The following is a 13,170-nucleotide window of genomic DNA, read 5'->3' on the forward strand; positions in this document are numbered from 1 at the left end:
AAAAAGAAGGGGGGGGGGAGGGGCGGGACTGATGACGCTGCACCTCCTAATAACATCTCTTTTATCTCTCAACCAACCCAGCAGGGAAGGATGGATGGATCCAACGCCCGACCAGGTAGAGATGCCTAAAGCCCTCAGCCCTCAACACTCAAGCAAAGCCAGCCGTGAATCCCATCCAGTGAGTGCACCAGTGATGTGCCTACAGCAGGAGAGATCGAAGGCGAGACTCCTCCTGCTGTCCCGGTCCCCGCGATCCGCGGTCCCCGGTCCCCGGTCCCCGGTCCCCGGTCCCCTGCCCCTCCCCAACTTCACAGCCCTCCCCACCCCTCATAACAAAATAAAAGTTCTGCTTGAATCTCACTGCGTTTTGCTTGTTTGTATGACACTTCAAGGTTGAAAGGGGATTGGATTTCTGATGCTAGGTTTCCTAAATTGGGCAGGGGGGGGAAGGGAGGGGAGGGGAGGGGGCTAGGGCAGGGGGATGATTTTGGGGGGGAGGCTGCGCGGGTGGGGGCGCGGGCGCGCCGGCTTGCGTATGTGCGTGCGTGCGTGCGTCTGTCTGTCTGTCTGTCTGTCTGTCTGTCTGTCTGTCTGTGGTCGGTGGGTCACTCGGTTACATTTAGGAACAATGTTCATTTGGTTTTTCACTACATAAAGTATCTTCTCTCTTTGGTACACCCTGTTTTTTCACTCATCTCTTCTGTGTCCTCCAATAATCCCATCTTCACTGCCTGAGCAAGTTCACCGGCTATGATTTTCATTCATAATCCTCTTCCTTCTTTTGCTACGTGAGGCAATGAACTTCCTTTCTGCCCAGTAATTGCTGATGTCTATTCAGTGCCCCTTGGCTTCACCTTGATTTATTTCCGATTCTTTCCTTTTTTTTTTTTTTTTTTTTTTCTCTCTTTCTTTTTTCCTTTTGCCAGTCCTAAGACCCCAAACAGCTTGCGTGTGAGTCGGGGGGGGGGGGGGGGCGAGCTAGGCAAAGTACATGGGATGTGTTTGTGTGGAAAGCCATCTGTGGTCGGTCGGTCGGTCGGTCGGTCGGTCGGTCCGTCCGTCCGTCCGTGCATCCGTGCGTCCGTTCGTCCGTCTGTCCACGCACAAGGGAAGGAACTCGGGGACGGACCGGACGCCATGCAACACGTAGGGCCAGCGGGGCACGGCGCTGAATGACTGACACCCGCCAAGCACACAGCCCACCGAGCACAAGAATTGATTATTTTCATTTTCTTGGATGATCACGTCATTCGCTGAAACGGCTGGCAGTGCAGCCGCCCGCCCTGGAAGAGAAGGCCATGTGGCCGTTTTTTCCACCGAGGCCTCGCTCGCTAGTAAAGCATCAACCCACGGGCTGAGTAGGAAGCCTGTGGTTCATTCATTCATTTCATGGGAGGAAACTGGTGTTCACAAGCACTGTGGTTACAGAAAGCGGACACTAGATGGCGCGCGCTCACCGTCGTACCATTGCACGGGTGGGGGGGGGGGGGAAGGGAGGGGAAGCAAGCCGGCGGGCGGGGACGGAGCGAGCTAGGGAGCGAGAGAGCAAGGGAGCAAGTGAAGCGACAGCTCTCTCTGCGATTTCGCTAGCCCCGGAACGTGGCCCAACCGAGTTCTGCTTTGCCTGCCTTCCTGCCCGCCCGCCTGGAGCCATCGGTGCTGCTGTACAGTACTGTGATGATCCCTGAGCTTGTGACAACCCTTGCATCACACGCTGCTAATTCAAGTCTGTCTGAGCAAATTGTTTTCAGTCCCACACCTTTTTTTCAGTCCTGGGTCTTGGACTAAAGGATGGAACACTGGCTGCTGCTGCTGCTGCTGCTGCTGCTGCTGCTGCTCTTGTTAATTTTTTCTTTTCCTTTTTCTTTAGCTCAAGGCTACCTCTTGAGCCAGAACTCCACTCCACTTCCCCCTTTTTTCTGTTTATGTTGTGCTAAGGATTCTAACCGACAGCTTCTCCTTCCTTCCTTCCTTCCTTCCTTCCTTCCTTCCTTCCTTCCTTCCTTCCTTCCTTCCTTCCTCTCTCTCTCTCTCTCTCTCTCTCTCTCTCTCTCTCTCTCTCTCTCTCTCGCAGCTGGCATCCATTTTGCTCACGAGCATTAATGTTCAAAACAGAGAAGCAAGGCCTTAAATTGACTCTACATTTTCTTTAGCTCATGTGGGCATGAATACAGTGTGTGTGTGTGTGTGTGTGTGTGTGTGTGTGTGTGTGTGTGTGTGTGTGTGTGTGTGTGTGTGTGTGTACTAAGGAATCCAACCCAGGGCCTCAGGCGTGATAACCAAGCCCCAGGCTATCTGGCTTCACTTCTCACTCAAACAAGACAGTTCTATTAAAGAATGCAGGGGGTGGGGGGCTGGGAATGTGGCTTAATGGTAAAGTGCTTGCTTATCTAACCTACCTGAGGCCCTGGTCCTAGGCCTCAGTAACACATAAACAGAATTGGCACTGTGGCTCAAGTGGTAGATGGTTATCCTTGAGCCAAAGCAGCTCAGGGACAGTGCCCAGGCCCTGAGTTCAAGCCCCAGGAATGGCAAAAATAAATCAATAAAGTAGGTAGGTAGATAAATAAATAAATATAATTAATGTGGAGTAGCTCCTGTTTCTCACTCACAGTCTCTGTCTGTCTGTCTCTATCTCTGTCTCTGTCTGTCTGTCTCTCTCTCTCTCTCTCTCTCTCTCTCTCTCTCTCTCTCTCTCTCTCTGCCTACTTACCTCCTTTCCTCCCTCCCTTTTCATCCTCTCTTCGAAGGGTGGAATGAAGAGTTAAAATAAACCCCATTTTCAGGCAGCCCCCGTTTTGTTGTCTGCTTAAACTATGAGCAAACCCAGGGCACGCTTATTAGGGCCTACCCGGTCAAGAACTCCAACCGCCTGGGAATGCTTAACTCTAACCGCCACAAGAATGCATCGCGAGCCCTGAGCCCTAATCGTGCTTGCTTGAACACCTGACTGCTGTAACTTTGTTTTTTGCCTTTATAAGCCCTGTGCAATCGCAGCTCCTGGCTTCCTCCTAACCTCCGCTATGTCGGAGGGGGGGGGGTGTCGGGTAAGATGAGGCCCGAGCCGCCACGCCACCCACTTGAATAAAGTCTTGCCTTGCTTTTGCATTCATTTCGGAACTTCTGAGTCTCGGTGGCCTTCTTGGTGGTCTCGCGACTCGGCATAACATTTGGGGTTTCGTCTGGGATAGCCCCAGAGTCCCTTCTTCCTAAGTTTTTATCTCCACCAGGTTCCCAGATCTCAGAAGAGAGAGAGAGAGAGAGAGAGAGAGAGAGAGAGAGAGAGAGAGAGAGAGAGAGAGAGAGAGAGAGAGAGAGAAGAAAAGAAAAGAAAAGAAAAAGAAAAAAGACACAGAGATTCATGGGGTTATACAAGTCAGGGCTCAAACTACAGAGAAAGAAAAGGTGAGAGATAGAGAGCTCTGGGATACGGGGGTGGGGGATTGGGGGGCTTGGAGTCTTAGGAAGGAAAAGAAAAGAGGAGAAATAAAAGCACAAGCTAAAGGAGGTAATTTTTTAGTTGATGCCTACACTCAAACCAGGCCACTGCGACCACTTCATGGTGGGATTGCAAAGGGGGGCTTTGGCTCCTTGGAGAAGTAATCTCGACCTGTTTTATGAAGCTGCTCTGGACACGCACGCACAGTGGAACGCCAAAACAAGATATACATCCTCTTAGGGGAGAAACAGACAGGGAGGCGCACAGTGCTTAAGGGCTACCTGCAGAAAGGAAAGCCAAACCCTGAAAAGACAAGGAGAAAAAAGAAACAAAGTAACTATGTAGCTTGAGCTTCTAACAGGATTTAAAAGATAACCCTGTGGGTGTTTTCCATTCATGGTTGTACCTATGGGTGGGCTTTGACATTGTGTGTGTGTGTGTGTGTGTGTGTGTGTGTGTGTGTGTGTGTGTGTGTGTTTAAACAGTTGTTGGTAGTATAAGCACCAGCCCAGAAACCATATGGACACACAGTCTTGTGGAAGAAAGAAACATTTTAAAATGTTTCAGTCAGGGGGCTAGTGATACAGTATCAGGGAGGCTGAAGGCAGAAGGGGCTGGGAAAGGCAAGTCTTATGTTGTTACAGCTGGGCACTGGACATACCAGACATGTGGGACAGGACATTCTTCAGATGATTTATAGCCAGCTTTTTTTTTTTTTTTTTGGGGGGGGGGCGGCATCCTCTCTCTGACACATAGGCTCGGACTATACCTTCTGTAGCTACTACCTAAACATTAGAAATACAGCTCTGGGACGGGGAATTGGCATCCTGACTGTGACAGAAATAGGTCGCTGATGCTTTTAGGGTTGGGGGTATGTGTGTTGCAGGTGGGAATGGGCGACTGTGAAAACATTGTAGGTCTTGGCACTTAGGTGGGACGCTACTTTTTGTATCTGGGCACTAGAAATAGCCGAGGGACCGGGGCAGAACATGCTTGCCGTGCAACAACAGGTTGGGTGGGAACCGGTGACTGTCACCGGGCGGGCCTGGTTTGTGGGTCACCCAAGAGGAAGGCAGGCTGTCTGCCTAAAACGAGGGTGATTATGCTAACAGGTAGCAGGACTGAAAGGCAAACAAAATAGGTGGATGTGTCTGTGCCTTCACTGGAGTCACTCACCCATTCATTCATTCACTAGGAAGGTGTCTTGTCTCTGAATTCCTGGTGGTTCTTTCTGGGAATGGAACACAGCACCCCCTCCCCACCACACACATCTCATAGGTGGGGCCTAGGCCTGCTCACCCCATGCCTAGGACTCTTCGTTAATATTTTCTTAAAACCGTTTTATTTAGTTAGTGGCCATTGAATTCAGGGCCTCAACTGCGGCCTGCCAGGCGTTTTTTCTTCCTTCCTTCCTTCCTTCCTTCCTTCCTTCCTTCCTTCCTTCCTTCCTTCCTTCCTTCCTTCCTTCCTTCCTTCTCCCTCCCTCCCTCCCTCCCTCCCTCCCTCCCTCCCTCCTCCTCCTCCTCCTCCTCCTCCTCCTCCTCCTCCTCCTCCTCCTCCTCCTCCTCCTCCTCCTCCTTCTTCTTCTTCTTCTTCTCCTCCTTCGTCCCCACCCCCCCCCCCAGCCCCTTTCCCTTTTCCCTTTTCCCTTTTCCCTTTTATCAGCAGGGCTGTTAAGCCGTTGCCATGGGAACATTTACAAGACAAAGGAAAGTGGCCTAGAGTTCCAGGAGGAGCGGATTGCTCGGCTAGCCTTCGGCCCACCCCCACCCCGAGTTTACACAGAGCAGAGCTCTCTGGCCGGGTGGGGGCGGGGCGGCACAGCCCTCAGCACTTCTAACTTTGTAACACACACACACACACACACACACACACACACACACACACACACACACACACACAGACACGTGCACGCCACAGGGAAATGGCTCACCCTTCCCTCTGTGTTTATGAAATTGGCCTCTTTGGTCCTAAAGTCAGCCTTTTCTGGTATTTTCCTTTCTGCCGGGCTCACCTCCCTCACCTCTCTCCCCCGCCACCCCCTGCGGCAGCAAACGACTGACTTCCTCCTAGCTGAAACTTGTCAGACTGCTGCTACCACCCGCCCCCTGCCGGTGGAGTGTCGCTCCGGGCACAGAATGGGGGTGGCTGGCATGCCCGGACTCTGCCCTAGGCCCCTCCATCACTGTGAGTGTGTGATGTCCTGTGGCTGATTTCTCTGGAGTGAGGAGAGAGAAGGGGAAGGGGGGAAGGAGGTCAAGGGCCTTGTCTTGTCTTCTTGCCCAGGTCAGGCCAGGGCCTGCCTGTGCCTCTGCCTCTGCCCCTGCCCCTGCCCCTGCCCCTGCCTCTCCCTCTACCCTTCCCTCCAAAGGAATGACAGGAGAAACATCTGTGTTTGTTAGAAACGTGGCGCAGGAATCAAAGAATCTCCAGTCACTCTTGGTATGGGGCCCTAAGATGCCTCTGGGGCCTAGGTGGTCTCCCTGAGCTTTTTTTCCCCTGGAGACTAGGGTTCTTCTACCAGCTGAGCTACAGCTCCACTCCTGGCTTTTGGGCATTTTTTTTTTTTTTAAAAGAAGGACATCATATTTTATTCCATCTACTCCTGTATGTATGTATGTATGTATGTATGTATGTATGTATGTATGTATGTATGCATTTTCACAACAAACATTTGTGGGTTACTCATGTCACTTTAGCTTTAGAAGGTCTACTGGGTGAAGATGAACCAAACTTTCTATCCCCGATTTTCCTATTTTGCCTCCTTCGTAGGTTAATCGCAGTTCGGTGCATTAGTAAAGTTTAATGTCCTCTGTGTGCAGATTTATAAATGAACGTGTGTTAATGAGAAGGTACTTTGCGTCGCTTTCTTGCTTTAATGCTGCCACGGCAGAAGTGGCTTACGGTCCTTCGCTGCCCCTCAGATAACTCTAGTTTAGAAATACACAGATAACTTGGCACGGGCTCGGGTATACTTTTAAGGGAGTATATACTTTTAAGGGAAACCTATTCCTTAGGAATAATTTCTCCTCCGTGTCGTGTTTAGAAAGAAAAAACAAGACTGATTCTACGTGAATTTCCTACTTGTTTACTGTGTATGATTTTGGTACGCTACATATTGTCTATATGCCTACCTGGTCTAGGGAAGGGAAAGAAAAATGAGGGTGTGAGATATCACGAGAAATGAAATGTAGTCACTGCCTTACTATGTTACTGCACCCCCTTTGCATGACAGCTTGTAGATAAAATTTAATTTAAAAAAAAAAAAAAGGCTGATAATAGTGACAGAATCTTACAGGGGGCGGGAATGTGCCTCAGCAGTAGTAGAGGGCCTTCTTAGCATGCATGAAGCCCCCGGGTTCCATTCCTCAGTACCACACACACAGAGAAAAAATAATAATAAAAGGCCAGAAGTGTCACTGTGGCTCAAATGCTATAGAATGCTAGCACAGGGAAGCTCGGGGACAGTGCCCAGGACCTGAGTCCAAGTCCCAGAAGGCACAAAAGAGTGGGTTGCAGTTACAAGGAGAGTAGATTCCCCAGAACCACCCAGTACATTTCTTTTGGGACAGTGTCACTCCTTCCCTGGCTCTCTCACAGGCCTTTCCCTCCTGTCTTCACCCACAAGTTGTGTAATGCATTTCCAATACACTGCGTAGAGAGTACCTCCTTAGCATTTGTTCACCCTTAGTCCCTCCACTTCTGTGCCCCTCCCAGACACGGATAAAGAAACAAAACAAAACTAAACTAAACTAAACAGGACAGACAAACATGACCACAGCAACAAAGGAGAAAGGGAAAAGACCTCTCGTGATCATGGGGGTCAGAGGCATCTAGGCACTGAGCTGCGGTGAGGTCCTGCGTGCGTGCGTGCCTGTGCCATCCCCCGCAGCAGGCCTCCTCCATCGGGTAGGATTCTTCGGGTGGTGAAGAGACACCTCCACGGAGGAACTGACTGTGGGCCCCGAGGAGGGAAGACTGACGGTCAGCTCGTTCACGTGTCCAGCTGGGAAAGTGGTTTTGATATTTTTGCTTGTTCGTTTGGTTGGTTTCGGGTCCCCCTCCTCCCCCATGCTGTGAAGTGAGTGAGTGAGTGAAAAATCAATCGGCGCCTTTCTCCCCACTCGCACCCCGGGGCCCTTCCGATGCCTGTTTTCTCTTGATTGTTCTTGGGTCGGCCGTTGTTCCTTTTCCTGGGGCGCCACCTAACGGACAATGTGCGGAACGGCGGGCTGATGGCCAAGAATGGTGACGGGAGACTCTCGCGAGAGTAGTGACGTGGCAGCACCGGCTCTCTTCTGCTGTTTTGTTTAAAGGGAAACAACATCAGCGAACGGGGAAACTTTCTTGGAGTCGGGGGTCCAGTGTCCCGTGCCTGTAATCTGATCCTATCTACTCGGAGAGGGAGAGAGAGGGATGAAGGCAGGGAGGCACGGGCGTGGGGCGGAGGGACGGAGGGACAGACGGTTTCCTATCACACTTTCAAGGAAAGGGGTCTGTCTGGGTGAGGTGTCCGATGGCTAAATGGCGCCTTTATATTTACAAGGAGGGTTCCCCCCCCCCCCCCTTAAACTGGTTCCGTAGTTCTATGATCTCAAGGTATTGCAAAGAGGGCTTAACATCTCATAAGTGCAGTAATCAGTACATTTCCTTAGTGTTCTCCCTCCCTCCCTCCCTCCCTCCCTCCCTCCCGTATTCCCCTCCTTTCTTTTCTCCTACCCCTTCTACCCCTTCTTTTGCTTGCTCCCCCGGCTCCCGCCTCCCATCCCTGCTCACAAACTGCACAGGTAACTTTCCATATGGTGCTTGCCATGTACCACGGATGCATTTGTTCACCCTACTTGGCTCAATTTCTGCGCCCCTACCCTTGTCCCAGTTAAAAAGGAAAAGACAGACTCAAAGCTCGACGAAACGCCGCCCCGCCGCTGCCAGAAATGCCAACAGAAAACCCAGGGTCCGACGTCCCTGTCATTCCTTTGGATAACACGTCCTATGTGCAGTATCGTGAATGTTCACAGGAGTTACACCTTCTGACAGACTGTGATTGTCTAGAGTCTTGTATAGGTTAGAGTTTTGATCTAGCATGCTCGTATGAGAGAAAATGTACACGCGCCCTCGTCTGTTTGTCTGCTGTCTGTATTTCTGAGTTTGGGCTTCCCTTGCTTGGTCTAGGTTCTGTCTGTCTGTCTGTCTGTCTGTCTGTCTGTCTGTCTCTGTCTCTCTCTCTCTCTCTGTCTCTCTCTCACACACACACACACACACACACACACACACACACACACACCCATCCATCCATCCGTCCGTCCATTTCCCTGCAAATGGCCTAATTTTTGTTCTTTTGCTAACTGAACGAGTGAACTTCTAACTGAACGAGTGAACTTCCCTTGTGGATAGGCGCACAGACTCACAGGCGCACAGGCGCTCTACCTGTTTTTGATGGACTGGGGTGTTTGGCATGCCCCAGGCTCTGACACTATACCCCTCCTGCGATGCGGACCCCCCCCCCCCGCCCCTGCAACCCTGCGTTTCTGCATACGGCCCTTTGTGGACCCCAAATAAAGGCCACCGGGACTGTGCTATCTAGCAATCCATCCTTCACCCCAGCGACATAGGAACCCCTCCCTCCCCCTCCACTCTGCTTGGGCGGGTTTGTGTGGTGTGTGCGTTTCTCCTGGATTTCCACTCACTCCCCGCTGCCCCCCTCCAAATGTCGGGAGCCGAGCTAGCAGCTAAGCTCATCCTGACCTCTGGCTGTGCTGTTATCACAAGGAATGCGGTAAGATTTGGCTTAATTGACAGCCAGCACTTACCAAGATGTTTTACTGTGTCCATAGGCGCCTGGCTTATGTTTACCATTCAGCCTTGTCTTGTTTCATTGCCTCCTGTTATTTACAGTCTTAAAAGCTTTCTTATTTTCTTAAACTTTGGTAACCCTATGCCATTCCCTGGTTCCCAAACTGCATATAAGCTGGATGTTAAGAATAAACGAGGCTGCAGTCTTGAGGTTCAACCTTACGGCTGTAGACCTCCCGTACCCCATCTTTGTCTCTTGTCTTTTTTCTCTTGCCTTATTTTTCCTTTTCCGTATCCCTGCCGCCCCTCAGTCAGGATTTCTGTTCCCCTGCCGGCTGGCCCGGCAGGTTTGGCGCCTGGAACAGGGACTTGAAGACCTGGGATCGACGGCAGGTGACCCCCGCTCAGGTAAGGACGTCCGAATAGTTGAGAAGGAGAGCGGGAGGAGAGTGTATCGTCGGGAGTAATAAATTATGGGACAAGGTAATAGCCGCACGCTATACGTGCAGGCCCTCAAAGGCATGCTACATACCCGGGGAGTGAAAATTGGCCAAAGTCAGTTAGAACGTTTCTTTCATTTTGTTGAGGAAGCATGCCCCTGGTTCCCGGAGGAAGGAACCATTAACTTAGAAACTTGGCGAAAGATAGGGAAAAAGATTCAGGAGTATTATGATTTAAATGGCCCTGAGGAAATCCCAGTGGATGCCTTTATTCTCTGGAATCTGGTCCGAGATTGTTTGGATCCTAGACATGAACGGGTTAGATTCGATCAGTCCATCAGAGAAACTGAACAGGGGCCTGATGAACATCACCCAGCCCCCGGAATTTATGCAGCTGCCCGGGAAGAGCTGAGTAAATTAGTAAGATCTGAACCCACTGGGCTAGATACTAAGGAAGACTCAGATGGCTTAGACTCTGAGGAGAAATTATGCAATGAGCCTATTGTAGACAGATTAACTCATGTTGAGAAAATGCTGGAATCAACCATAACCCTGTTGTCCCAGCTTCAGCCAGGACAACAAACTCCTGCAAAGTTAGAAACTTGTGGGCCCCCACCCACAATCTTGGCGGACTTTGATCCTTTCCCACCACCCCCACCGCCTGCTATTGTCTCACTGCCAGTACCATCTCAGCCAGCGCTGTTAAAGGCGCCTGGCCCTCCGAGCAGTGAACTCCTTTTTGGGTCAAGTCCTAATCCCTCCCCTAAGCGTAGTGCCCTGCAACTCTCCCTGGCGCAGGCTGCTCATGAAGGGGAGGACATTTCTGGTTTTCAATTATTCCCAGTAAGGAGGACTGAAGATAACGAAGCAGTCCACCAGCCTTTGCCATTTAAACAAATAAGTGAGCTGAAGAATGCTTGTGCTCAATACGGCCCTACAGCGCCATTTACTCAAGTTATTCTTGATACCTTGGCTGCTAAAACTTTATGCCCAAATGATTGGAAACAGTTAGCTAAGGCTTGTCTTAGTGGAGGAGATTACTTGCTATGGAAGTCTGAATTTGTAGATCAGTGTCAGGCAACAGCAGAGACTAACAGAGCAAATAATGTGCCTGCTTCATTTGCGGAGCTGGCTGGGGAAGGTGATCATGTTAGCACCGAGACCCAGTTAGATTATGCCCCGGACGTTTACGATCAGATAAGTGCTGCCGCTAAACGTGCTTGGAGTAGACTTCCTAACTCTAGTAAGACTGAAGACCTCTCCAAAATTAGACAGGGGTCAGATGAGCCCTATCAAGACTTTGTCTCTCGGTTATTGGAGGCGACAAGTCGTCTGATCCGAGATGAGGGTGCCGGCAAGATCCTTGTACAACAATTGGCTTATGAGAATGCTAATGCAGCCTGCCAAGCAGCCATCAGACCTATTAAGAGAAAGGGAGAAATAACTGACTATATACGGCTTTGTGCAGACATTGGTCCATCCTATATGCAGGGCCTCACGCTGGCTGCAGCGCTCCAGGGGCAGACTGTAACTGAGTTCTTGCGCACCCCCCGCACAGGGGAAAAAGGAAAGGGACATCTGCGCACTGCTGGGCCTCCTGGCAGCTGTTTTTCCTGCGGACAAATGGGCCACTTAATGGCTCACTGCCCTAACCAGGAAAGGAGAGCTAAGCCTGGAACTTGTCTCCGTTGTAATAAAGGGAAGCATTGGGCTAGGAAATGTAGATCTACTTTTGTTAACTCTGGCCGCCCGATTTCGGGAAACTGGCAGAGGGGCCAGCCCCTGGCCCCGCAGAGAAATTTTGGGGCGGCCCCTTCCTTCCCCCAACCTCAGGCCCATCCCCCAACAACTCGCAGTTACAATCAGTTTCCTGCCTCCTCCGAGCAACGCCAGGGAGTGCAGGACTGGACCTCTGCTCCTCCACCAGCTCAGTACTGACTCCGGAGATGGGAGTCCAGGCCCTCCCTACAGGAGCCATTGGCCCCCTACCGAGGGGATCTGTTGGCTTGCTGTTAGGCCGCAGTAGCTCTGCGCTGAGAGGCCTGCATATTATTCCAGGAGTGATAGATCAGGACTATACTGGAGAAATAAAAATCATGGCTTCAGCGCCTGTCAGTGTTATCTCTATCCCTGCAGGACAAAGAATTGCTCAGCTCGTCCTTATTCCTTTAATTTCAGTCGGTGCATCAGCCACCCCGAACCCGAGGGGAGAAAGGAGTTTTGGGTCCTCAGACATATTTTGGGTCCAAAACATAAAACGGGAAAGGCCCGAGCTTACAATCTATATACAAGAAAAGCCCTTCCGAGGTCTGCTAGATACAGGAGCAGATGTATCTGTGATAGCCAAGAGACATTGGCCTTCCAACTGGCCTCTTACTGCGTCTCTTACATCCCTGCAGGGGATTGGCCATGCCACAGACACCCAACAAAGCAGTGCCATCCTTAACTGGAGAGATGGTGAGGGGCATTCTGGGACTTTCCAGCCTTTTGTATTAGATCATTTGCCCATAAATTTGTGGGGCAGAGATATTATGGAAAAAATGGGAGTTTATTTGTTTAGCCCTAGTGACGCAGTCACTCGTCAACTCCTAAGCCAAGGGCTACTGCCCTCAGGAGGATTGGGGAAGTCATCAGCAAGGTATTAGAGAACCCATTCAACCTCAGCCCCGACCTCCTAGACAAGGGCTGGGATATTTTTAATGGGGGTTGCTGCTCGTCCTGTCCCTCATGCCGATCCTATCACATGGTTATCAGACGCTCCGGTGTGGGTGGATCAGTGGCCCCTATCAATTGAAAAGATTGTTGTTGCCCAACAGCTGGTGCAGGAACAGCTGGACTTGGGCCACATTGCTCCTACTACTTCCCCATGGAATTCGCCTATTTTTGTTGTTAAAAAGAAATCTGGCAAATGGAGACTCCTACAGGATCTCCGGCGAGTGAATGCCACCATGGAACTTATGGGGGCATTACAACCGGGTTTGCCTTCTCCCATGGCAATTCCTCAAAATACATACAAAATTATAATTGACTTAAAAGATTGTTTTTATACCATACCTCTTGCTCCTCAAGATTGCAAACGCTTTGCGTTTAGTGTCCCCTCTACAAATTTTAAAGAACCCATGAAAAGATACCATTGGCTAGTGTTACCCCAAGGCATGGCAAACAGCCCCACTTTGTGTCAAAGCTTTGTGGCACGGGCTCTCTCTTCTACTCGCCAAAATTTTCCTTCTGTTTATATTATTCACTACACAGATGATATTTTGTTGGCTCACTTAAACCCTGAAGTAGTACGCCAAGCCTTTGGACAGTTAAAACAAGATCTCACCTCTTTTGGGTTAATAATAGCTAGTGAAAAGGTGCAAGAGCATCCTCCATATACTTATCTTGGTCATATTTTGGGTCCTTATTATTTTACTAGCCAGAAATTACAGATTAAGACTTCTCATTTACGTACTTTGCATGATTTTCAAAAATTCCTGGGAGATATTAATTGGCTTC

This window comes from Perognathus longimembris, unplaced genomic scaffold (genome assembly GCF_023159225.1).
Source record: "Perognathus longimembris pacificus isolate PPM17 unplaced genomic scaffold, ASM2315922v1 HiC_scaffold_4531, whole genome shotgun sequence".
In the NCBI taxonomy this organism is placed as follows: Eukaryota; Metazoa; Chordata; class Mammalia; order Rodentia; family Heteromyidae; genus Perognathus; species Perognathus longimembris.